The sequence below is a fragment of the Aquarana catesbeiana genome, linkage group LG01 (assembly GCF_042186555.1).
Source record: "Aquarana catesbeiana isolate 2022-GZ linkage group LG01, ASM4218655v1, whole genome shotgun sequence".
Lineage (NCBI taxonomy): Eukaryota > Metazoa > Chordata > Amphibia > Anura > Ranidae > Aquarana > Aquarana catesbeiana.
In genome coordinates, this window is record NC_133324.1 from 362,546,054 (window position 1) to 362,572,876 (window position 26,823).

A 26,823-nucleotide genomic window follows, 5' to 3' on the forward strand; every position below is an offset into this window, starting at 1 on the left:
GCATTACCAGCCAGCAGAGTAGTGATTGACAATAGATCTAAATCACTTGACAAAGTAATTGATGTTGGATTTACAGTACATCAGGGGACACTGTTTACATTCTTAAAATGTCATTTTATTTAACCTTCCACTGGTCGCTTACAGTAAATATACTGCAACGGGCGGCAGTTGCAGGCTCAGCAACGTACATGTACATTGACAGCTTCCTTTTGGGTTTGCGCAAATTGTGCATGCCTCCTGCCTCCACCACTATGATTGGACCCAGCACATGTTTGGCAGCAGATTTCAGCCAATGATTGTAGCTGAAACCTAATGATTGGCTGTGTCCAATCACACACAGGGTTCTGTGTTTACAAACACATAGACTTCTGTATACAGTGAACAGTGATCTGGTTGTTTCTTCCCCCTGAAAAGCAGGGAGAAAAAACTGCCAGATTAGTTACTAAAACTAGCCTACATTACACTTGTTAGGCACACAGTTAACCCCTTGATTGCCCCTTCCCAGCCAGTGTCATTAGTACAGTGTCAGTGTACAGTATTATCACTGATAACTGCATTAGTGTCAGCGATCCCAGTGTCAGCCTTTGATGTTGGAAATATGAAGGTGGATGGAGTTCTTTTATTAAATAAAAAGTTTAATGGTTTTACACTGTGGGGTTGATTTACTAAAGCTGAAGAGTGCAAAATCCGGTGCAGCTCTGCATAGAAACCAATCAGCTTCCAGGTTTTTTTGGCAAAGCTTAATTGAACAAGCTGAAGTGAGAAGCTGATTGGTTACCATGCACAGCTGCACCAGATTTTGTACTCTCCAGTTTTAGTAAATCAACCCCTATGAGTTCCCTTCTTCCTTTTTAATAACCCGTTTTGGAATATGATGGTGGTTTCCACATTAGAAGATCGCCTGTGATGCTGTAACAGCTAGATATCTATAACTAAATGTGCATTTGCTGATTGAATATCAGCCATTAGTTCTGGTGAGTTATTTAGTGATTCCTAGTGGTGGCTTTCAACACTGAAGGTGGAGCATGTTATGATTTTTTTCCCTTTGAAGACGGGATTACCTCATACTTATTTTAATTTGGATGTGGATCTGTGAAGCTAATTCATTACACATTATATTATGAAATTCATTATGAACTAATTTTTACTTTATTTAATAAACCAATTAATATACACTTATTTGGATTTTTTTTACCAAAGACATGTAGTAGAATACATGTTGGGCTAAATTTATTAATATTTTTTTTTTTTTTGATTGGATATGCTTTATAACAAAATTTTGTTTATATAATTAAAAAAAAACAAAAACAGTGGTGATCAGATATCTGTGATACATTTCATTTGGGTGCAGTGTTGCATGACCAGGCAATAGCCAGTTAAAATAACACAGTGCTGAATAGCAAAAAAAGCTCTGGTACTGAAGACAGTAAAACCTGTGTGTCTGTGTGTTAATTTACACTTTACATTTTTTGGGGAATGAGTAATAAAGGGTATCCTGAGCTCATTCCCTGGGAGGATGCAGATGTCTTGACATCCCTTTATTATAAAGGGGGGGCTACCAAAGGTCCCTACCACAACTCCCTATATTGTTTTTTTGGGGAAAGGTTGTGATGATTGGGCCTTGTTCCTCAACACTTGAATAAGATGCCCTGCAATGGGGGGGAAGCTTTTCACACTCACTGCCCTCCCTTTCCTAGCCACCCACGCTGCATGCCTAGATAATAGTCTGCATAGAATTTTAGAGCAAACCACATACAGTACCTGTTTTTCACCTTTTTTGGGTACTGTTAAAGGGTTACATCAAACTAACTACATAAACTGTAACTTCATGTGCAGCCTTAAGGTATCCCCAAGCACGTTTTCTAGATGAGTATGTTCAATGATGCCCTTTATGCCACATTAAAAGACATTCTCCCTGCTGAATCGTATTTTTCTTTTTTTAATTTGCATTGGCACAATGGATATTAAAAAATCCCGCCCCCCCCCCCCCAAAAAAAAAAGGCTAAAATAGACTTCAATGGGGTTTGTAAATAATTTCAGTGGTCAAGGACTTCCCGTTAGTTGTCCAAACCTCCTGCTTGCCCAGTTTGCTCTTCCCTAGTTACTGTACATTTTACATCTTGCTTTGGAAAATATTTCAAGCATTTTACTGCAACTGTACAGTAGATAACTGCAGGCAGACAAACTATATATGACAAGACAAATATAAACATGAGACAAAGAGGATACTTCAGAATCTAAGGTATAATGGAACTGAATAGGTTATGAATACTATAAGCAGTTGATTATCTCACCGCTCTGCCTTACTGTATCATATGTGTCAAAATGTGAGGTTTCCTTTCTTGATTAAAACATTGTAGAGTATTTATGATTATTATTTAAAAAGTCAGTTTTCTTCACTTTTAAGTCAAGGAAACAACATTCTGATTGGTAATATATCTTCTTAGCGATAAGTTGCATCTGTTTTGCTAATGTATTTATGATTTGAAAAATGATTTATAATAAAGCACCAGCTATCTTTTTACGAAACATTTATACAGTTTTACTGTGAGCCCAGATCCCATAGGCATAAAACAATTATATGCAACCTTGAAAAGATTACATTAGCCTTAGAATTCATCAGTTTTATGCATTAGTTTTAAAATAGATGCTACAGTATGTGAATTGCTCATTACTTATGGTGGGGTGACTTTGCAAATAGAATATGTTTTGAACTAGAGCAACAGCGATTATTGTTTTAGCTATGAATTTATCATCTCAACCAAAACTATTAGTTATATGTAAAAGTAATAACATCAGTATCGTACTGTAATTTTTTGTCCATCAGTTTATTTATTTTAGAATTTGAAAGCTGAACACAGCAGTAAAGAGAAGAGTTAAGCAGAGTATACACAGGGCTGGAGTCCTGCGGGAACGCGTGGGAACAACGTTTCTGCACTTTTTTCACAACAGCAACGTCATTCCCGTTAGCAGCCACGTCCTGCAGTACTGTAAGTTGTGGCAGGCAGTGTGGGTGTGCGGGAAGGGAGGGCGTCCATGCCAACGGGGGTCAGCCCACCCTGGGTGCCACACGTTGGGGGGGTGTCATCCCAGCGTGCCCATCCTCCCCTCCCTCAGTCCTCCTCTTCCTCCTCCAGTGACCCCTGTAACAAGGCCCTGCCTCCTAAAGTTCAGTGGTAGGTGGAAAACTGATCAGGCTGCATTGATGGGGACACTGATCAGGCTGAATTGCTGGGCACTGGTGAGGCTGCATTGCTAGGCACTGGTGAGACTGCATTGCTGGGCACTGGTGAGGCTGCATTGCTGGGCACTGGTGAGGCTGCATTGCTGGACAATGGTAAGACCGCATTGCTGGGCACTGGTGAGGCTGCATTGCTGGACACTGGTAAGGCTGCATTGCTAGGCACTGGTTAGGCTGCATTGCTAGGCACTGGTGAGGCCATATTGCTGGGCACTGGTAAGGCCGAATTGATGGGCACTGGTAAAGATGCATTTGATGGGCATTGATCAGGCTGCATTTGATGGGCACTGAGGAGTGAGCAGCCCAGGGCCTGGGCCCCACTTTGCACAATCAACACAAGTGGCTTGAGGACATTGTGTGTATGTGTATGTGTGTGTGTGTGTATATATATATATATATATATATATATATATACACACACACACACACACACACACATACACTTTTTTATTTTTTGAAATGGGGGCGGAAATCTTGGGTGAGTTCCCACACTTTTTTTCCCCAGGATATACAATACATGTATTGAAATTCAGCCAGTTCAGCAGGAACCAGACTTATTTCAGTACATGCGTATTGACCGACTTCTGTCAAACAGTCCTGCTGGAAAACCAGCATTCGATCAGCCTCTGCAGCCATTGGCTGAGCTGCGTAATCTGGTGGCGGGGAAAGAGGGGGAATCCCTGTTGTCAGCATACAATGTTCCTCTAAGAGAGATTTCTGCATCCACATCACTTGCATGGATTTGGGGATATGTCAGTTTTTATTTCCATTCTATCTTCTGGTTGAATTAAAAAACCTGTCTGTGTATACCCTGCTTTGTTCTACCTGAACAGTAGTACCCGACAAACTTTGATGGGGCTGTCTCCTGATGTAGTAAGCCATGGGATACAGGTAAGTGTGCATCAGTGGTGGTGGGGGGATTACTTTACGTTGGTAGGGGGAGCAGAAAGAATAAGTGGCCCTGGTTTGAAAGTGCATTGGTCCTTTAAAGCAAACATGTTTAAAAAAAAAATCACGATGTTGTACATCAAATTAACACATTTGAGCAATCACTTTTCCATTTTGAAATTTATGCTGTCATTATGAGTAAGCAGTAATGAAAATCAGTGGTTCTAGCACCTTTTATTTATAATGTTTGACACCTTCACAAACAACTTCATAAACATTGCTTACAGGCTGCTAATTAGTAAACTTAGTAAACTCACCAAGTATTTTATAATAGCTGAAGGATTCTTATTAAACATATAGTTGTTCTCTGTAAAGTTGAGCTCTGATAGTCAGCAGTAGAAGGGAGCATTTTATTATCCTTCTATCTTGACCAACTGTCGCTGTGTGCCTTTTCATAGGATTTCCAATAGTTTATTTATGTAAAAATGGCTGCAAGCAGTTAAGTTGGCATACATTTGCAAACTTCAATAGATTTGAACATTTCAAAGTAGTCATTTATATAATTCATCCCAAATAGAGGAAATCCTAGACCTATAATGGAGCACACATTTAAGAGTTTTATTTTGTATTCCATATGATAGCTTATGTATGTGTTGCATTAGTTTATTTGCAGTGCCCTGGGTAAAATATATATAATATTCCTTCTTAGTTGTATTGCTCTCTACAGCATGACCATGATACCACAAATATCAACTCTACATGTGCATCAGACTTCATGACTTTGATGGGGTACTTTGCTTGTACTGATTCCTGTCTGGGTGTCTATAGCTCTGCCATTTGGGTGCCATTGGAAGTTATTGGGGGTCATTTACTATAGTGTCAGGAAGTACTGGGCACTATTGCATATGTATGTGGGAATGAAAAAGAGCGCTATTAGCAGCGACTATACGTCAGTAATTTCGAAATCAGAGCTAAGTAGCGATTCCGCGGACATACAAGTGCCAACTTCTACTAAGTTGTTATACAGCATTGCACTGCAACCATGATCCATGTATGTGAAAGAAACATTTTTATATGAGATGTGCTCTACCTCGTGTGCATCTATTGATGTACAGTGGGGACGGAAAGTATTCAGACGCCCTTACATTTTTCACTCTTTGTTATATTGAAGCCATTTGCTAAAATCATTTAAGTTCATTCAGTTTTCCTCATTAATGTACACACAGCACCCCATATTGACAGAAAAACACAGAATTGTTGACATTTTTGCAGATTTATTAAAAACTGAAATATCGCATGGTCCTAAGTATTCAGACCCTTTGCTCAGTATTTAGTAGAAGCACCCTTTTGATCTAATACAGCCATGAGTCTTTTTGAGAAAGATGCAACAAGTTTTTCACACCTGGATTTGGGGATCCTCTGCCATTCCTCCTTGCAGAACCTCTCCAGTTCTGTCAGGTTGGATGGTAAACGTTGGTCGACAGCCATTTTTAGGTCTCTCCAGAGATGCTCAATTGGGTTTAAGTCAGGGCTCTGGCTGGGCCATTCAAGAACAGTCGTTGAGTCGAGTTGTTGTGAAGCCACTCCTTCGTTATTTTAGCTGTGTGCTTAGGGTCATTGTCTTGTTGGAAGGTAAACCTTCGGCCCAGTCTGAGATCCTGAGCACTCTGGAGAAGGTTTTCGTCCAGGATATCCCTGTACTTGGCCGCATTCATCTTTCCCTAGATTGCAACCAGTCGTCCTGTCTCTGCAGCTGAAAAACAACCCCACAGCATGATGCTTTCCCCACCATGCTTCACTGTTGGGACTGTATTGGACAGGTGATGAGCAGTGCCTGGTTTTCTCCACACATACCGCTTAGAATTAAGACCAAAAAGTTCTACCTTGGTCTCATCAGACCAGATAATCTTATTTCTCACCATCTTGGAGTCTTGGAGTCCTTCAGGTGTTTTTTTAGCAAACCCTATGCGGGCTTTCATGTGTCTTGCACTGAGGAGAGGCTTCCGTCGGGCCACTCGGCCATAAAGCCCCGACTGGTGGAGGGCTGCAGTGATGGTTGACTTTCTACAACTTTCTCCCATCTCCCAACTGCATCTCTGGAGCTCAGCCACAGTGATCTTTGGGTTCTTCTTTACCTTTCCCACCAAGGCTCTTCTCCCCCTATAGCTCAGTTTGGCCAGACGGCCAGCTCTAGGAAGGGTTCTGGTCGTCCCAAACGTCTTCCATTTAAGGATTATGGAGGCCACTGTGCTCTTAGAAACCTTAAGTGAAGCAGACTTTTTTTGTAACCTTGGCCAGATCTGTGCCTTGCCACAATTCTGTCTCTGAGCTCTTCAGGCAGTTCCTTTGACCTCATGATTCTCATTTACTCTGACATGCACTGTGAGCTGTAAGGTCTTATATAGACAGGTGCATGGCTTTCCTAATCAAGTCCAATCAGTATAATCTCAAGGATGATCAGAAGAAATGGACAGCACCTGAGTTAAATATATGAGTGTCACAGCAAAGGGTCTGAATACTTAGGGCAATGTGATATTTCAGTTTTTCTTTTTTAATAAATCTGCAAAAATGTCAACAATTCTGTGTTTTTCTGTCAATATGGGGTGCTGTGTGTACATTAATGAGGAAAAAAATGAATTTAAATGATTTTAGCAAATGGCTGCAATATAATAAAGAGTGAAAAATTTAAGGGGGTCTGAATACTTTCTGTCCCCACTGTATATTGCAATTAATATTCCTATTTTTTTCCTTGTTTTGCTAATGAATACAATTATGAATGATTATTACAGAGTAATGTCTGCTATTCTGTAAACTTGCATGTATTGAACATTTAGGTTACCTATATGTTGTATGTTGTTTTTTTTTCTTTTTTATTCAGGTGAATATAAAGCGTTGATTATTTATATTCATTCTTCAATCATATTACACTATTATGCAGGGCTCAGCGTACTTAGCACAATGGCTTGGTGGTCTGCTCAGCTGTCTCCACAGCGCTCAAGGTATGAGTTCAAATCCCAGCCAACCTACTATCCACCAGCTATGTTTATTTTTCAGTGCACAAGCAAATTATAATAAACAAACAAAAAAATGTAAACTGCCTGTTAACTAGTGTGTGATGTTTGGAATTCCACACCATAATATTATTGAATAATTACATACCATTGCATGCATTTGAAGAGTTAAAATGATGGAATAAACCAAAGTGCATTGGTTAATTATGCTGCTGAGTACAATGTACATTTTCAGGAGGTGATACCACTGGCAGGATTCAAACCCATGGCTTGAACCTTTGAAGGTAGCAGGGTATACCACTACACTATAGAGCTGAGCACAATCTTGCATAGAAGATACTATTACTAATGTTTGATTCTTTTCATTCTATACAATAATGTTTTGCATTTGAGCCATTAATATTATGGTACCAACCATGCTCATGTGCCATTAGGTAGGGATGAGCCGAACACCCCCGGTTCAGTTCACACCAGAACTTGCAAACAGGCCAACAATTTGTGCAAACACCGTTAAAGTATATGGGACATGAACATGAAAAACCAAAAGTGCTCATTTTAAAGGCTTATATGAATATTATTTCCATAAAAAAAGTGTATGAGGACTCGGGTCCTGCCCCAGGGGACATGTATCAATGCAAAGAAAAGTTTTAAACAGTATTTTTTTTCAGGAGCAGTGATTTTAATAATGCTTAAAGTGAAACAATAAAAATGAAATATTCCTTTAAATATCATGCCTGGGGTGTGTCCTTAGTATGCCTGTAAAGTAGCACATCTTTCCCATGTTTAGAACAGTACCAAAGCAAAATGACATTTGTAAAGGAAAAAAATGTAATTTAAAACTGCTTGCGGCTGTAATGTATTGTCAGATCCTGGCAATATAGATAAAAATCATTGAAAAAAACGGCGTGAGTTCCCCCCAAGTCCATTACCAGGCCCTTTGGGTTTGGTATGAATATTAAGGGGAACCCTGCACCAAAATTTAAAAAAAAATGTATTTTCTGGAAAAAAGAGGGCGGGCTTTCCATGTGGCGTCAACGGATGGTCACACCACATGGCTGTGTAAGAGACGCCAGACAGCGGGGATAACACAATGAAGGAAGATGGTGGGGGAAGAAGATGTGGGGATGAGGCCCTTGTCCCCATCAACATGGGGACAAGGTGTTTTGGGGGGACCCCATGTTGAGGGCATGTGGCCTGGTATGGTTCAGGAGCAGGGGGCCGCTCTCTCGCCCCCCTTTTTTCCTGTGGCCTGCCAGGTTGTGTGCTTGGATAAGGGTCTGGTATGGATTTTGGGGGGACCCCACGCCAATTTTTTTTCAGATTTTGGTGCGGGGTTCCCCTTAGTATCCATACCAGACCGGAAGGGCCTGGTATGGATTTTGGGGGGACCCCCACGCAATTTGATTTTTATTTTGATGTGAGTTCCCCTTAATATTCATACCAGACCTGAAGGGCACATCAAAAATCACATCACAAACGCAACAATTATGTTTCTGATGCGGTCCCCATGCAATTTGATTTTTATTTTGATGCGGGGTTCCCCTTAATATTCATACCAGACCCGAATGGCACATCAAAAATCACATCACAAACGCAACAATTATGTTTCTGATGCGGTTCCATTGAAATCTATTACCCGCAAATCGCATGAAAAAAGTCCCCGACCATTTCCAAAAATGCACTGGCTGTAAAACGCATAGATGTGAACTAGTACCATAGGAAACCATGTTAAATGGACTGTAGAGTGTTTCTGAAAACTGCAAAACTCACTAAAAATGCATAGGTGTGAACCTAGGGTCAGGGCCAGCTCATACTGGAGCGATGCGGGAACCCTGCGAATCCAGTGCGGGTACCCGCATCGCATACAACTCGTAGGGAGTTCACAGTGCCATATGCGAACTGCTGGGAGTGTCAGTAGAAAGCTAATGACACCCCCAAATAAGTTTTCATATCACAGAGCAAACTGCAAATTCAGACAACACCCATGCGATCCGATTCTGCTGCGGACCAAAAAAAGGGTCCTGTGTGAGTTTGGTCTAAATGAGATGCAAATTCTACCAATCTGTATGGCTGAGTTTGCGTCACAAAGACATCGCATGTGATTTGCAGTGCGGGGCAAATCACATCCGATGTTGGACAGAACAGTAGTGTGAACCAGCCCTAAGGACACTTTCACACTTGTGTGACTTGTCCTGCAACTCCTGTGTCCATAGACTTCAAGATTACACTGGCATTGCTTCAAATCCCATCAAATTTGCAGCAAAAAGCACTGCAAAATCCTGGGACTTTCAGGTCGCACAAGTGTGAAAGGATCCTTATGGGCCTCAAGTTGTAGGAAAAGTCAGCCAAGTGTGAAATGAACCTTTGAATTAGGCCCCATTTGCACTTGTGCGACCAATGCCTGTGTAATCTTGCTGTATATGGACCTCAAGTGGCATCAAAGTCAAACCAAAGTAGTTCAGGGACAATTTTGACCCACTTGCAGGATGCACAAGTGAGAAAAGTGCCTAATTCAACAGTATTATCCATGAATCTCATTCACACTGCTGCAACCTGAAAGTCACACTATTTTGCTGCCACTTTGCTGCTGCAACTTGGCTCCAACTTCTGGGAAAGCCTGTGTAATATTGTGCCCTATGTACCTCAAGTCACATGAAAGTCACACCAAAGTGATACAGGGACTACTTTGAAGTTGTTGCAACTTGAAGTAGCACAGATATGAATTGTTATCATTGAGAATCATGGGGTATAACTTGTCATGCACCTCGGAGGTCCAAATTTGCTGGAAAAGTCGCCCAACTGTGAAACAAGTCATATATATTTTAATAGAAAGGAGCTCTCATTTATATTTGCATAGTCCTTACTGATTTACATCAGCAGTACAAATGCAGGAAGTGATGTGTGCACATGGGCCAGAAGCAAATGTGTGGTGATGCCAAACAAATCAATGAACCCCACCCACACCAAATCTAACTACCACATCCACCCCCACATTAAGTACATATCCAACACTTACCTGGCAAATCAGCAGCGCATCCTCTTTGCTAAAGAGGGACCTCAACATGTTCACCCATAGATAGAGATCTTGACCAGTACATAAACTTCCAGGTGATTACAATGACTCATTTCTGAGTCAGAAGGTGAAACCACGCTCTTTTGATCACAGCTGTGAATTTTTGATTGCAACCACAATTAGAATTTTTGTATTTTTGTTTATTTGCAGATATGCAAATCTGTATTTCTACATATGATATTTGAAGGTAAACGTAAGGGAGTTCAATAAGAAATGGTGTCCCTGGGATAACAGCAGGTGCATTACAAAGACAAAGGCCCAGTTTGAGCCCTGGTTCACACTGACAGCTGGAGGAAATCGTGTGAGTTCAGCTGAACTCACACAATTTCATTCCTGCATGTCAGTCCCGACTGCGGGTGGAATTTCAGAGACATCTGTGAAGGTTTCTGTATTGATGTCAATAAAAATTGCACGCTGAAGTCACCAAAAAGTAGTACAGAAACTACTTTTGGAAATTTATATTATTATATAAAGATTCCACCTTTATCATTCACTTGCAGGTGTGCTGAAGAAATAAACAAACAGCCCTAGTTGGACGTTTGTCAATAAGCACAATATCATTCCTTCTCCCCCACAAATCACAGCAAAAAAACTAGCCTTCTCAGGCCAAACGAACCCCCCTACTGCAGCCCTTTATATAAGGTAGGTTGTATTGTTAGCACACTGACCTACACCCAATAGAAATACATGCCCACCAGTATCTTTCCTTGTCAAAAGAAGTTTATTGAGTATACAATATTATAAAGATACATAAAGTAAGTTTACAAGGATCTATAAAGTAAGCTCATTGTTTTACAGTAGGGTTTATATAGGTAAATATCATGAAATTTCAAATATTAAACATTGGGTTCACGTAAACCTAAATTAAAGATATATATAATTTCCTTAGTTACTTTTGTAGGTATTTAAATGATTTATACCTACTATACATATTGTTTACAGGTAGAGTGTATATAGGTCAAATAAATTCTGATAATGAGCTTTAATCGTAAGGTGGAGAAAAGGAAAGAGAAAGAAGAAAAAGGGTAGAAAGGTAGAGGTATGGTCCACAAGGTTGTCCCGCTCGTCAGTTTATTATTCTTTTTAGTTCTCTTTGAAGCCTTAGAATGGGTGTCTCTGTAAGTCATTTAATCTGTTACCATGGCAACAGGACAGAGTCATTGAAGTTTGTCAGGAACTGTTGTTTTATCCAAGGATGCCAAAGTTTTTCAAATTTTGGAATTTGATTTTGATCGATGGCTACCATCTTAGCATGGGACATTGTATTATTCATTCTGTGAATTGTTTCTGCTAGTACCAATGTAGGAGATTTCCATGCCTTGGCCACTGTTTGTTTTGCAGCCGTTATTAGTTGGATCATAAGTTTGAATTGAGAGAGTGTTAACCATTCCGGTTTTAGATTAAGTAAAGTTATATATGGATCTGGTTGTATTATTTTTTAAATATTTTAGATGCAATCACGAAGACTTCCTTCCAGAAGGTTTGGATTACTGGGCACGTCCACCATATGTGTAAATGTGTGCCTATTTCTGGGCATCCTCGAAAACAAAGAGCTGAGGTATTAGGTGAATATTTTGCCACTCTTGCGAGTACAAGGTACCAGGGAGTTAGGACTTTATAATTTGTCTCCAGTGCTAAGATGTTGGGTGAAGATGACTTAGATGTGAGCCATATGTTAGACCAGTCCGTGTCTTCTAAAGTTCGTCCCAGGTCCTCCTCCCACCTCTGAACGTAAGAGGGTCTATTAAGATTTGCTACTCCATATAATTGATTATAAAGTGATGAAATTGTACCTTTAGCAAATGGATCTTTTGTACAGATTGATTCAAAAATGGATAATTGGGATAATGGTGTATCCCCCTTTAGGAATGGTGTATAGAAATTTTTGATTTGGAGATATCTAAATATCTCAGAGTTTGGTAGATCATATTTTTCTCTAAGCGATGGGAATGAAAGGAATGATTTAGATGCTATGAAGTCATTTAGTGTCTGAATGCCTGATGTTGTCCAAGCTTTAAAAGAATTTGGGTAGATCCATGCCGGATAAAAGGCCGGATTTCTGATAAAAGAAAGGAGAGGATTGTGTGGAGATTGTAACTGATATTTGGTTTTTAGTTTATCCCAGAGAGATAAGAAGTGTTTAGTTATGGGATTATGAATTTTGCAGCGGTCTTTAGGATCAAGCCATAATAAGTTTGATATTAATAGAGGGTCATTTTCTGAAGCCTCTATAAATACCCATAATGGGATTTCCTGTTTTGCATGGTATTTGGACAGGCTGGCCAAATGTGCTGCTCTGTAGTAGTTAGTAAAATTAGGGTATCCCAGGCCTCCTTTATTTTTGGGAAGATGTAGTGTGTGTATAGGTATACGTGGTTTAGAAGAGCCCCATATAAACAAAGTTGCTCTTTTTTGTACTATTCTCAAAAAATAGGAAGGAATTGGAATAGGGAGGACTCTGAATAGATAAAGCAATTTGGGTAGAATAGTCATTTTGATTGCATTAATCTTCCCTATCCAGGATAAAGGAAGTTGCGACCATTGTTTTATTAGATTTGTGATCTGTCTTAATACAGGAGGATAATTGGTTGAGAATAAGTCAGAATGAGATGCTGTTAAATGAATTCCAAGATATGGGATTGATTTTTCTGCCCATGTGAATGGGAGTGCAGCCCTAGCCGGGATCAATTCCATGTTTGTGAGTGAAATATTAAGCACTAGGCATTTCTTAGGATTAATCATAAGGCCGGATAGGGCTGCAAATCCATCAAGAGCTGGTATTAAGTTAGGACCAGAGACCTGTGGTGATGATAGAAAAAGTAATATATCGTCTGCAAATATACATAATTTGTGTGTAATACCTCCTACTTCAATGCCAGTTATAGTTTGGTTTGTTCTGATGTATTGGGCCATGGGTTCGAGTATAAGGGCAAATACTAAGTGAGATAATGGGCAACCCTGTCGGGTACCTCTTTCGATATTAAAGGCATCAGATTTGTATCCAGCATATTTTATATAGGCTTTGGGTTTATTACATAATGCTTTGATCCATGTTAAAAAGTGGGGTCCAAAACCCCATTTTTGTAATGAATATTGCATATATTGCCAGGATACTGTGTCAAATGCCCTCTTAATATCGAGAGATAGAAAACATAAAGGGATTTTCCGTTTTTTAGCAATATGTGCCAATAACACTGCCCTGCGTATATTATCGCCTGCCTGTCTATTTGGCATGAAGCCTACTTGATCTCTATGTATTAATTTTCCTATAATGCCATTGAGGCGTTTTGTTATTATTTTTGCTAATAATTTAATATCAAGGTTTAACAGAGAGATAGGCCGATAATTCACACAGGAAGTATCATCAGAAAGGGGTTTTGGGATCATACAAACAATTGCCATTAGTGTTTCTTGCCGAAAAGAATGTCCATCTAGAAGTTTGTTAAAAGTTTCAGTGAGAATGGGAGAGAGTATTTCTGAGAATGTTTTATAGTATAAAGCCGAGTAGCTGTCTGGGCCTGGTCTTTTGTTAAGTTTTAGGTCTTTTATGGCGTTAGCAACTTCATCTATGGTTATAGGCTCATCCAAACTGCTTTTTTGATTCTGAGATAACTCAGGTAAGGTTATTTTTGAGAAGAAGGATTCAGCCTCTGTAGGATTAAATTCATTGTTTGTCTTGTATAAAGTTGCGAGATGTGAGTGAAATTTATGGACTATTTTAACTGGATTACAAGTATAAACATTTTTTGATAATTTCAAATGTATTGGTTTGAAAGATTTGTTAGTTGAATTTAATGCCCGAGCCAAATATGTACCTGGTTTGTTTGTATTCATGTAGAAATTGTGTTTGGAGCATTTGAGGGATTTATCAACTGACTCAGTGAGAAATAGATCGTATTCCAATCTAGATTTTTCCAGATGAGATTTTGTACTCTGAGATGGATTATCTTGGAATGATATGTAGGCTGCATTAAAATTGAGTTCTAGTTTTTTTGCTAGATTTTTGCGTTCCCGTTTACATAGTGCCATTTGTCTTTGTATTGTACCACGCAAGACAGGCTTATGAGCTTCCCACAGTGTTATTGGGGAGATGTCTGTTGTATTATTAATTGATATGTATTCCTTTAAAGCTTGTTCAATGGCCATCTGATGTAGTGGGTGTTTGAGCATTATGTCCGGTAAGTACCACGTTGGGTCATGCGCTTTTGGTATGGCTGGGGCTATAGTAGTGTATACTGCATTATGGTCAGACCACGAAATCGGAATTATATCTGATGCAATAATTTCTGGTAGCATTCCTATTGTTAGAAAAATATGATCTATTCTGGTGAAGGTTTGATGAGGGTGCGAGAAATAAGTGAATTTCTTTTTCATTGGGTTACTTTCTCTCCACTAATCTACCAGATTGTATTTGGAAAGGAGTTGAGAAAAAGGTAATCTAGAGGTTATTTTGGATGGTGTAAAAGGTGATTTATCTAGAAATGGGAGGAGGACCTGGTTCGAATCCCCACACATTATCACTGTTCCTATTTTGTGTGTATTAATCACTTGTAATATATGTGAGAGGAATGGTGTAGGTTGTTTGTTAGAAGCGTAGTAGGAAATCACTGTGATTGCTGTATCCATTATATAACCCATGAGTATCAGGTATCTACCTTCTGGGTCTTTAATTTCTGATGATAAGGTGAATGGTGTGGATCGGTGAAATGCAATTAGAGTTCCCCTTTGCTTGGTACAGGCAGAAGCCATGTAAATTTGTTGATAAAAAGGAGAAATATATTTTGGAGTAGAATCTTTGGTGAAGTGTGTTTCTTGGAGGCATACTATGTGAGCCTTCTTGTTATGGAAAGTACGGAAGGCTTTGGTCCTTTTTTGAGGGACATTTATTCCCTGAACATTCAGGGAAAGTATATTCAGTGGTGCCATGGCAACAGATCAAATAGTTTTGACTTACTTTTTGTTATGCAGAGCTGACTGCGCAGATCAACCTGTGTGGACTGAAGAGATGAAAAGATAGAAAAGAAACCAGTGAATTCTGGAGTAAAGAGTAAACAAAAAACATATGAGATTAGATGATACATTGTATAAATTATTTTTTGCAAGTAATCACAATTTACCCGTGAAAGAGAATAAATATCTCTCTCAGGGGAATAAGTGCCTTCGTCACACTCCCACATAATATGGTTGGGAGAATGAGGAGGGCTAATGGGGGTACACGGATCTTCCGCTTACAGGAGAGAAGTGCTATGTCAAAAGACATCAAAATGATGTTTCATTAATTGGAGTGCAGAATATAGTTTTTGTTGAAATTATTTATTCCAGGGTGGTTGTATATGGTTAGTCTTGCCCTAGGCTAAATAATTCAGTTAGAAAGGTACTGTTAATAACTTTGGTATTGATGAAGATAGTTTGAATTATTTTGGGATTTTAACCCTTTTGAAGTAAACAATTACATATTTTATTCATATGTAACTGTTTAGATATGTTAACTCATAAAATTGAGGTTGTATTGCCTCAGATTAGAATAAACAAAAACATAATTCTAGGAACTAGTTAGGTAATAATATATTTGTTTTAAGAAAAAAAAAGAAAAAGCTTCCATTACTTCTGGATTATTGAACATATTTGTCCTAAAAAGTAATAAATCTATTGTTATTACCTGATAATATATAACTGAACAAGAATTTCCTTATTTCACTTATATATTCTAAGGCTATATGAATCAGAAGTAATAAGAAATATAACTGGAATGTAACATGATCCCACACAGTGTGTGACTATCAGAATGCAGTTACATTCAGTTATAAATACAGGTTTTTTATAGAGAACCATCTCTTAGTATAATAAATGAAGAGATATCAGGAATTAGGATGTCAGTCCATTGAATCTTCTTGGTCCATGGATGATGTGGCATAACGGCCTCTTTTGTGAGAATGATGATTCCCATTTTGTTCTGGAATTTTCTGGGTGCTGCCTGAAGGTGAAGATGATGCCATTCTTCTGCGTGTGGGAGACTTGCTGCTTGTGGGTTCTGTCAGATTTAATTTTAAAAGGGTTTGTTGTAGTTCATCTGCTGATCTGCTTCTGTAAATTGTACCTTGGTGGTTAAATCTGACTGAAAAGGGGAAGCCCCATTGATACATAATGTTGTGGCGTTGCAGTTCCATTAGTTGGGGTTTCATGGATCGTCTTTTAGTAATAGTAAGTTGGGATAGGTCAGCAAAAATTTGATAATTGTGTCCTTGAAAATTAAGTTCCTTTTTTTCTCTTGCAGCAATTAGTATTTGTTCTTTCGTTCTGTAATAATGAAATTTTGTGATTATATCACGTGTGGGGCCATCTTTCTTTTTGGCTGTGAGGGCTCTGTGTACTCTGTCCAGTTCTAAACGTTCAATAGGGATATCTGGCTTTAGTTCTTGTAATAGAGCAGTAATAGTAGATTGCAGGTCTGTCACAGTTTCAGGTATTCCCCTTATGTGCAAGTTTGAACGTCTGGCTCTATTTTCGTAATCTTCGAGCTTAGTTTGAAGTATTAAATTCTCTTCTTTTAATTGTTCCAATTCTGTTATATTTTCTTGGGTCGTAATTTCAATTTCATCCATTTTTATTTCTAGGGCTGCGGTGCGGTTTCCCAGCTCTCTTATTTCTTTGGTTAGGCTTTTTGTTATTTGGTCTGAGGTTTGTTTTAAAGCCTTATGAAGCATCTTTTCAAATTGTAATAATATTACTGGGGATGCTGAGGAGGTTTGTGGAGAAGTTTGTGAGAGGATTTGTTCTGTATCTGACTCAAATGGAGAGTCTTGCTGTGACATTTTCTGTCTGTGAGAGCGCCCTGATGCTGTATCTTGTGAGGTGACTGGAGCTGCTTCAGCTGCAGTGAGTGCCTGTGAGCTCTTTGTGAGGTGATTTTTATTTCTGCCACGGTTTCCTCCCAGTACCATATTTCCTGCCCAAACTTTCACAGTTTGTTCCCAGGGGCAAAAAGGTTCAAATGGATACCTTTTGAGCCTGCAGGCTCCGCTTTGTCCTTCTCTTCTCTCCTCAGCGGTGTGGAGCTCTAACAATGCATGTCTGCTCTGCTAGGCTCCACCCATCTCCCCCCCCACCAGTATCTTTCAATCTGTCTCTTCATGTATGTCTAAAATGATTGCACCTGATGAGCAGGAACACATAATACTATTTGCAACTGTGTTAGCCCTTGGCTATATGAATCAAATCTCCAACTACAGGCCAAAGATCAAAGTCCATTTGCATGTACATAAACAAAGCAACAGTTTTTTAAGCATATATATCTGTGCAGTGTAAACCCTACAATTTTAAATGTCAAAGTCCCTGGGCATGATTAGTGCTAAAACATTTTAACATCAGTCCCTGGCTGCAATGAGCTTTCAACTTAAAGTCCAAAACTAACTTTCTTACATTAGAGACTATTTCGACAGGTGACAAATAACTATCCAGCATGACTTTGGATAGTGGTGAGAAACCAACACAGGGAGAACATATAAACATCAACACAAACATTAGCATGATGGGAAATTGAACCAGCAACTCCAGTGCTGCTAGATAGAATTGCTACCCATTTAGCCAGCAGGCAGCCTCACGCATGTACTCTGCATCTCTGCTATGTGAACCAGCCCTAAGTCCATAGCCATGCTCAGTGTCACAAGCTATATACAACATATTGGTCTAAGTATTGGGACGCCTGCCTTTAAACGCACATGAACTGTAATGGCATCTCAGTCTTAGTCCATAGGGTTCAAAATTCATTTGGTCCACCCTTTGTAGCTATAACAGCTTCAACTCTTCTGGGAAAGCTGTCCACAAGGTTTAGGAGTTTGTCTTTGGGAATGTTTGACCATTCTTCCAGAAGCACATTTGAGAAGTCAGGCACTGATGTGGATGAGAAGGCCTGGCTTACAGTCTCCATTCTAATTCATCCCAAAGGTGTTCTGTTGTGTTGAGGTCAGGACTATGTCCAGGCCAGTCAAGTTCCTCCACCCCAAGTTGACTCATCCATGTCTTCATGGACCTTGCTTTGTGCACTGGTCCAAATCATTTGGTGGAGAGGGGATTATGAAGTGGGGTTGTTTTTCAAGGGTTGGGCTTGGCCTCTATAGTTCCAGTTAAGGGAACTCTTAAGGCATCAGCATACCAAGACTTTTTGGACAATTTCATGCTCCTAACTTGCTGGGAACAGTTTGGGGATAGCCCCTTGCTGTTCCAACATGACTACACAAAGCAAAGTCCATAAAGACATGGATGAGCGAGTTTGGGGTGAAGGAACTTGACTGGCTGCACAGAGTCCTGACCTCAACCCAACAAATGTGTGTTGTCGGATTTTCCAGTCGTGTGTACACAAGTCCGTCGGACAAAAGTCCACAGTACAAGCACGCATGCTCGGAAGCAAGGACGAGCTGGAAGCACTCTGTCTTGCAAAACTAGCGTTCATAATGGAGATATCACATTCGTGACACGGCAAATTATGAAATCTCTCAATACAGCGCATTCTCTTCTACTTTATAATGGTATAATAATGAAGCTGCTTTGCTGGTGATATTCACAGAGTTCTGACAAACGTATTTATTATTATATTTTTTATCTAGTGATCTCCAGAATATTTTTTTTTCTAGTTCTCTCCAGAATAAGATTTTTTTTTCTAATGATCTCCAGAATATTTTTTTTTTTTTGTTTTTGTGTCAAGTTACCATTATTATCTTGTATTTTTTAACCTCAAAGAAACAACTATGTTGGTGTCCCTTGTTAATTTGACATTGTATTTTTGAAATGTACCTGCCTACTCACAAACAAACTGTCTTTTTTAAGTAAAACACATTTATTTTGCAAAATCAAAAATTTTAATTCAATAGGGAGCACAAGGTCATATCAAAATCAAGAGGAAGGCAACGATGGAGAAAAAGTTGGAATTGGTGAAGCGTTTGTACCCCAGGGCAGACATCAATTATTTGACTGTCAAAATTGGTAACCTGAGGAGTTAATTTAATAGGGAGCACAATACAATCTTGGACTCCAAGAGATCGGGAGCAGCAGCAGATGACATATATGTCCCAAGGCTGTGGTCTTCCAACAGCCTGAGTTTTTTTGCCAGACCACGCCAAACCCAGGCCATTGCTCTCCACACTTCCTTCCACACAAATGAAAGAAATTAAAACAAAAATTCTCTGCACCCAAAGAAAAAGTTAAACTCAAATTAAACAAAAATAAAATTATATATGATATTGGGGATAATCTCCAGCCCAGTGGCCTTGTTGGGGGTGTTGATGTTGCCTTGGCCACGGTCTGCCATGCTGCTGTGGTGGAAGTGGTGGAGGAGGAGGATCAAATTCGCAGAGGTGCGTTTTAGGGGTGATTAGGCCCTTCTTCCCCATGTTCAGGGCCTTAAGGATTATTTCCTTGCACATAATGCGCTGGTCCTCCTCCATTTCTTTTAATTTATTTGCTGTCATTCAGCCAAAAGCCTCCTGGGAATCATTGACCGAGCTAATGGCAGTTGTTACATGCTGTAGAAATGCAGCCGTGGCATCAGCCAGGTTTTTGTTTTTTGTGGCCCTTTTTGTTGGAGGGTGGAGGGGAGAAACCTGGCATTCAGTCAGGCTGCTTGGTACGGCCTCCTCTTGGCTTTGGCTGAGGCTGAGACTTTCCTGTGTATGAAAATGGTACATAGGTTTAGGTTTTTGTTCATCAATCACACACAATTTTGAGCTCATGACTGTTGCAAATTGAATGTTAACAAATAGAAAAGATTATCATTCTGACCCCAGCATTTTTCATTCTTGTTCCAATCATTTTTGGCCACTACTGTCTATTGATATGTAAACCACTTTGTTAAAGCAGAAATTTTGGATCAATAACATCTAGTTAACATCATTACATTTTTTGCCCACAAATATGTTCAACAATGCTATACCTGGGTCAAGCTGGGCTCCTCCACATCTTCTTCCTGTGTTGAAGGCCAGGGTGGACCTCAGGAGCCTCAGCTGATGTGAAAGGAAGTGTTGAGAGCGATGGCCTGTGTTTAGGCCGGTCTGACAAAAAACGCAGGCTATTGTAGTACCACAGCCTGGTGACATATATGTCCTCTGCTGATGCTCCGGATCTCTGGGAATCCTGGACCTTCTTGCGCTCCCTATTATATGTGCTCCGCAGGCTACCAATTTTGTCCTTCAAATAATTGATGTCTGCCGTGGGATACACAGGCTTCACCAATTCCAACAGTTTCTCCATCGCTGCCTTCCTCTTGATTTTATTAGAGTAATCCTTAAAGTAATGGATAAAGTCAGGGAGGAAGTCAGGGGCAGTAAATTTATCCACCATTTTATCTGCAAGACACAACACAACACAAACCCTAATTTCAGGATAAACTCTTATAATCTTGTCCCAATATAGGCCTCAATCTATAAGCAGTATAGGCCACTAACCATCGATGCCCCAATTTAAAATTGTACACTTGTTTCAACGTTCCTTTACACAAAAACAATCTTCGGTCCTCCACTCAAAGATCGTACCTACGTCCGTTACAGTGACCACTCATTATGCTTTATATACACTGTGCATGCGTCAAACTCTGCCCCTGTCCTTCTTTCTAGTGCAGTGGTTCTCAACTCCAGTCCTCAGGACCCACCAACAGGCCAGGTTTTATGTATTACCTTGGGGGAGATGCAGACTAGAATACTGCAATCACTGAGCAGCAAATGATATCACCTGTGATGTATTTCAGTTATCTTGCAAACCTGGCCTGTTAGTGGGTCCTGAGGACCGGAGTTGAGAACCACTGTTCTAGTGTATTCCCCACCTCTTCTCTTTCTGGGCAGTGGGAAAGCAAATAGCGGAGAGACATTGGGTGCGTGCTGATAGCAGCAACGACGAAAGCCTGGAGCAAGGCAGTTCCCGATCCAGGAGGAGATATAAGGCCTCAAATATGTCCTTTGAAAAGATGGTGGAGATGGTGGGCATCTTAAAGAGGACAGACTATGACGGAAATCATGGGCCATACAGAAACCCAAATGTCAGAAAGGCCAAGATCATGGCTAAATTTGTCAGAAGTCTGCACAGGACTTTTGGAGTATGACGATCCAAGGATCGATTGAGGAAACGCTGGTCAGACCTGAAATTGAGGGAGCAAGATCAGTATAGAGAGATCAGGAAAGTGCTCCAAAAAAGTAAGTGTTTGTTGTGTGTTCCTATTATTATTATTACTTTCGTGCTGGTCCATGTGCTTTTCTTTACTGTTGTACAGTTTAAAATGTCAAGTTTGAGGTTCATTGACACAGGAATCATTCGTATTAAACAACATTCATTCAACCACTAATACGTCGTTTTTGGGAGATGCGGGTTAAAGAGGAAGTAAACTCAGCACTTCAAATGCTGCTTCTTAAAGAAACCAGTCTGCTACAGCTTCCCATAACATTCTGCATTACTCTTTGCCCCTTCAGATGTTTCTTACTGATTTCCCAGGTGGTTGTAAAATCATGCTTCCTTAGCAGCCAGCACCATCTCAGCTACTGTCTTTCGAGGCTGCAGTGTAGATTACTTCTGCCCTTCCCGTCCTCATCTGCTGTTTTCTCGCACATGCTCAGTTATGTTGTAGCCAAGCCTCGTTTTCACTCGAGATTGCTATAGCAACCATCTCCTGCTTATCGAGGCACAGACAAGTGGGCAAATATTTCAGCATTTGTTAACTGTGTAGGGCTTTTTTGACCCTGAAAAATGTAATTGATTATGTAATGCAGCTGATCTTCTTGCTCTGGGATGCTTTATAATGTGCTGATGTTTACACCCCCTGTGACGTTGCTAGTCACATGGGGTGTTTGAGGAACTGAATCATATTGTAATCTTGTGAGATCTCTGAACAGTGTCGCAGAGAGAAGATGCACATTAATGAATGGACTGATGGCACAATGAGCATGCCGTTAATGAGGGGGAATATGCGCATGCGGGAATGACGTCATGAAAATGAACCTGACAGATTACAAGCAAACTGAGCAGGTTAGGATTAATCCATAAAGAGCAATGTGTACAGTGCTTATTGATGATTACATCTGGGAAAACTTATCAAGGAGGGTTTACAACCACTTTGTTCAGGCCTAGAACTTTATTCAGTGTCAGCTGTTTACGCATCGGGACGCAGGAGCACTAGTGTGGAACACCATAACACCCTTGTTATGGTGTTCCACGCAGGTGCTCCAGTGGATACTAGGGGTTTCTCCATGTGTGAAACTTGCACAAAACAGGTAAGTATTCCAGCTTTTGAAAGGGAAAAAATCATGTATTCAGCATGGAACTGTGCCAAAACAGACTATTGGAAGACACTTCCAAACAATGTTTCATATTATTACCTTTTTTGTATTCACATAGGGGAGAAAAGAAGAGGGACATCTGAGGACACCAATAACTCCACACCTAATGAAGAAAGGCAACTCACCACACACCCTGAAGATGTGGATGCAGATGTTGAGGAAGTGCTGGGTGAAGTGGTAGAAATGGTGTCGACCACAGGTCAGTGTCTGAGACCACAGCTTCAGGTAATAGATGGATGCCTGCATATTTTTAATACATGGTGTGTTTTTTATTTTATATATATATATATATATATATATATATATATACTCTGCATTGAGCGTAGCCTGTATATACACAGTGGGAACTCTATATTCAGTCAGTACAGGCAGTGTATTTGAGATATATATATATATATATATATATATATACAGTCAGACTAATATATATATATATATTTATATATATACAATCTGCATTCAGCGTAGCCTATATATACAGTGCATTCAGCAGTGCACAGTTTCTAATACAGTGCAGGCGGTGTACACAGTATATAATACAGTGTGTACTCTTTTAAATACACGTCAGGTGATGTACACAGTATATAATACAGTGCAGTGCGGTGTTAAAAAAAAAATACAAATCATGTCCGGAAGGCCTCCAAGGAGAGACAGACACTCACAAGCCACTAAAAGAGGACAAGCAGCCTCTGAAATAATATTTAACAGAAGAGACCGTTCCTGCACCCAACAAGAGTAACTTTGAGTGGTTACAGTGTTCTGGCCCCAACACCTAAGGCTCAATGTTTCTGCCCCTGTTTAACAGGGTCATGTAATTACAATTTTTTAAATAATATTTAACAGCAGGGACCGTTCCTGCGCCCAACAAGAGTAATGCTATGTACACGCGATAGGATTTTCAGACAACAAAACCGTGGATTTTTTTCCGAAGGATGTTGTTCACAAATGTTGTCAGAAATTCCAAACATCAAGAATGCGGTGACGTACAACACGTATGATGAGCCGAGAAAAATGAAGTTCAGTAGCCAGTGCGGCTCTTCTGCTTGATCCTGAGCATGCGTGGACTTTTGTGTATCGGAATTGTGTACACACGCTCTGAATTTCTGACAACAAGTCTTGTTGTCAGAAAATTTGAGAACCTGCTCTCAAACATTTGCTGGAGGAAATTCTGACAGCAAATGTTCTATGGAGCATACACAAGGTCGGAATTTCCGACAATAAGCTCACATTTGTTGTCAGAAAATCCTATCGTGTGTACGGTCCATAACTGTGAGGGGTTAACCTGTTCTGCCACCTCCAACACCTAAGGCACAATTTTTCAGCAGAGTATATAGTGCAGTCCGTATAGTATATATACTGCAGTTCAGAGTATATAGTGCAGTCTGTATAGTATATATACTGCAGTTCAGAGTATATAGTGCACTCAGTGTAGTATATATAATACAGTGCAGGGTATATAGTGCAGTGTACAATATATAATATAGTGTATTGAAGTGGTTAAGGGGAGTCCTATGACAGAATTAATAAAAAAACTACATGGGTTCCCCCCATCAATACCAGGCCCTTTGAGTCTGGTATGGATTTTGTGGGGAACCCCCACGCCATTTAAAAAAAAAATGTAAGTTCACCTTAATATCCATACTAGACCCAAATGGCCTGGTATGGATTAGGGAGGAGCCCCACGCTGTTTTTTTAAATGATTTTTTAATGTATATTGCCGGGATCTGGCAATACATTACAGCCGTGAGGAATTTTAAATGACATTTTTTCCTTTAGGAATGTAATTTTGCTGCGGTACTTTTCTAAACATGGGAAAAATGTGCTAATTTACAGGAAGACTAAGGAAGCCCCCCAGGCACGATATTGAAAGGAATATTTCATTTTTATTGTTTCACTTCAAGCATTCTTAATCCTGAAAAAAACGACATTTTAAAAACTTTTTTTGCCATGATACATGTCCCCTGGGGCAGTATCTGGGTCCCCAAACACTTTTAATGGCAATAACTTGCAAATAAGCCTTTCAAATTAGCACTTTTGATTTTTCACGTTTGTGTACATTAGACTTTAACGGTGTTCGCATAATTTTTTTGTCTGTTCGCAAGTTCTGGTGTGAACCGAACCGGGGGGTGTTCGGCTCATCCCTACTGGTGGGTGCCCTGGGTCCTGGCACTGCAACCGCCCATTATTTTCCCACCTGTCAGAACTGTGTAGCATGGAGACAGTAAAGTGTTATGAAGAACCTCCTCAGCACTGTGCTACAATTCCAATAGTTGGACCTCTCAGTGCTGAAAAGAAGCATGGGAATACCAAATAGAATGGTGCCAGCTGCATTATGTTTTGCAAGTGGTGAGAGAGCTAGAGCTAGTGCTTGTAAAAGCTCTGAGGGCAGTTGTGAAAGCTGGGGGGGGGGCATTTGTAAAGGCTGGACGGAATTTGTGAGAGCTGGGGGCATTTGTGAGAGCTGGGGGGGCATTTAAGAGAGCCAGGGACTTTGTGAAAGCTGTATGGGCATTTGTGAGAGCTGTGGTGGGACATTTGTGGGAGCTGGGGGGGACATTTGTGAGAGTTGGGGGCATTTATAAGAACTGTGAGCATTTGTGGGAGCTGGAAGGCATTTGTGGGAGCTGGGGGCTTTTGTGAGAGCCTGGGGCATTTGAGAGAGATGAGAGGTGGGGGAAGGGGATTGTTGTATAGAGAGGAAGCTGTGGGAAGGTTGAGGGTTCGGGTTTTGCAAAGCTGAGTAAGGGAGGAATTTGTGCAGGGATGAGAGCTGGCTGTGGATGGGGGTGTAGAGGGGGGTTGTGGACTGGGCGTTCACAGGTGAGTAGTGGACTGGGGGTTCAAAGGTGAGTTGTGGGTGGGGGTGCTTAGGAAACTGTGGCTGGGGGCGGAGTTAGAGGCAAGGAGGATGAGTTCCTGCACCCTTTCTCTCAGAAATAAAGCCCCGGATATCATACTGTGCCTCAAGGATTTTCTAGTGAAAGAGGATGCTTCACGCATTTCCCCTAACGATAAATTGGTTGGAATTCAATTATTCCCTGATATATCTCTTACCACCTTAGAGAAAAGATGCAAGAGGAAAGAAATCACCTCAGTTCTCTCAGCTGCCAGAAACCGCTATAAATAGAGGTTGCCATTTAAATTGCTTGAATCCCACAATGGGTTGACCTGTTCATCGACCACTATCCCTGATGTCAGGAAGTTTGAATGATTATTTAGGTCAGTGATATTGATTATTTTATTTGATTAATATATGACAATGAAATAACGTATTAAATATAATTATGCTGAATAATTAATTATTTCTTGTTTTATACTCTGTGCAGATATTCTTAAGCACAATAAAATTTTGTGAAAGTATGGACTACAGAAATAGAAAAATAAATTAAGTATAGCCATAGGAATAATGGTATGACATATATATTTATATTCCACGGCGAAATACATCAGACTATACAGTTAAAATCATATGCCTAACAATCAGATAGATTCAAAAATGTGCTGTCCAGTTGTAGGTATCACAACAAAGGAACAAATTACCAATGATCTAACTAATGTAGCTGTCATCATTTATCAGAACATCCCCTCTTCCTCTATAGCAAAATAAATGGGCCAAGTACATCTGCAGACTGTGATAATACAGCTTAGATTTAGATTACCTATTGCCTATGGGGTTGTGAGATCGTAAGTGGCATGTAATATCAAAATATAGCACACAAACAAGGAAATATATCTAGGTAAGTTATACAGTATTCAGGAGTAATGTTGAATTTTTAAGATTGTGATCAAATTATACTTTACCTAGAATGTGATTAGTGTTTGTCAGAAACCATGAAATCAGGCCGAGACAGAAGCACTGTTAGGTACCTGGTAGTAGAGCCTGACTTGTAGGAGAAGACCTCTCATACAATGTTGTTTCAGGAGCCACTGGAGTGGGAACAGTGGACTCCTGAGCACAGAGGGGTAGGAGTGCCTGCTGGAGTAGAGTCTCTGATGCTGAAGAAAGGTAGAGATCCCACAGAGATGGCTGGACAGCAGATCAGGTGGAGACTGGAGGCAGCAGGCTGGAACGCTGGAGATGCAGAGATCACTGGAGCTGAAGCTGATGGTGCAACAGCAATGACAAACAGTAGGCAAAAGCAAGGTCAGACAGTCCAGGTCAGCAGGTAGGTGAGGCAGGTAATAACGGCAGACAGAGGCAGAGTTGGTAGACAGGCAGAGATCGGCAACGGTATCAGGCAGGAGCAGTAGAATAGTCAGGCAGGCCGGGTCGGATAGGAGCGGGACGGATGGTCA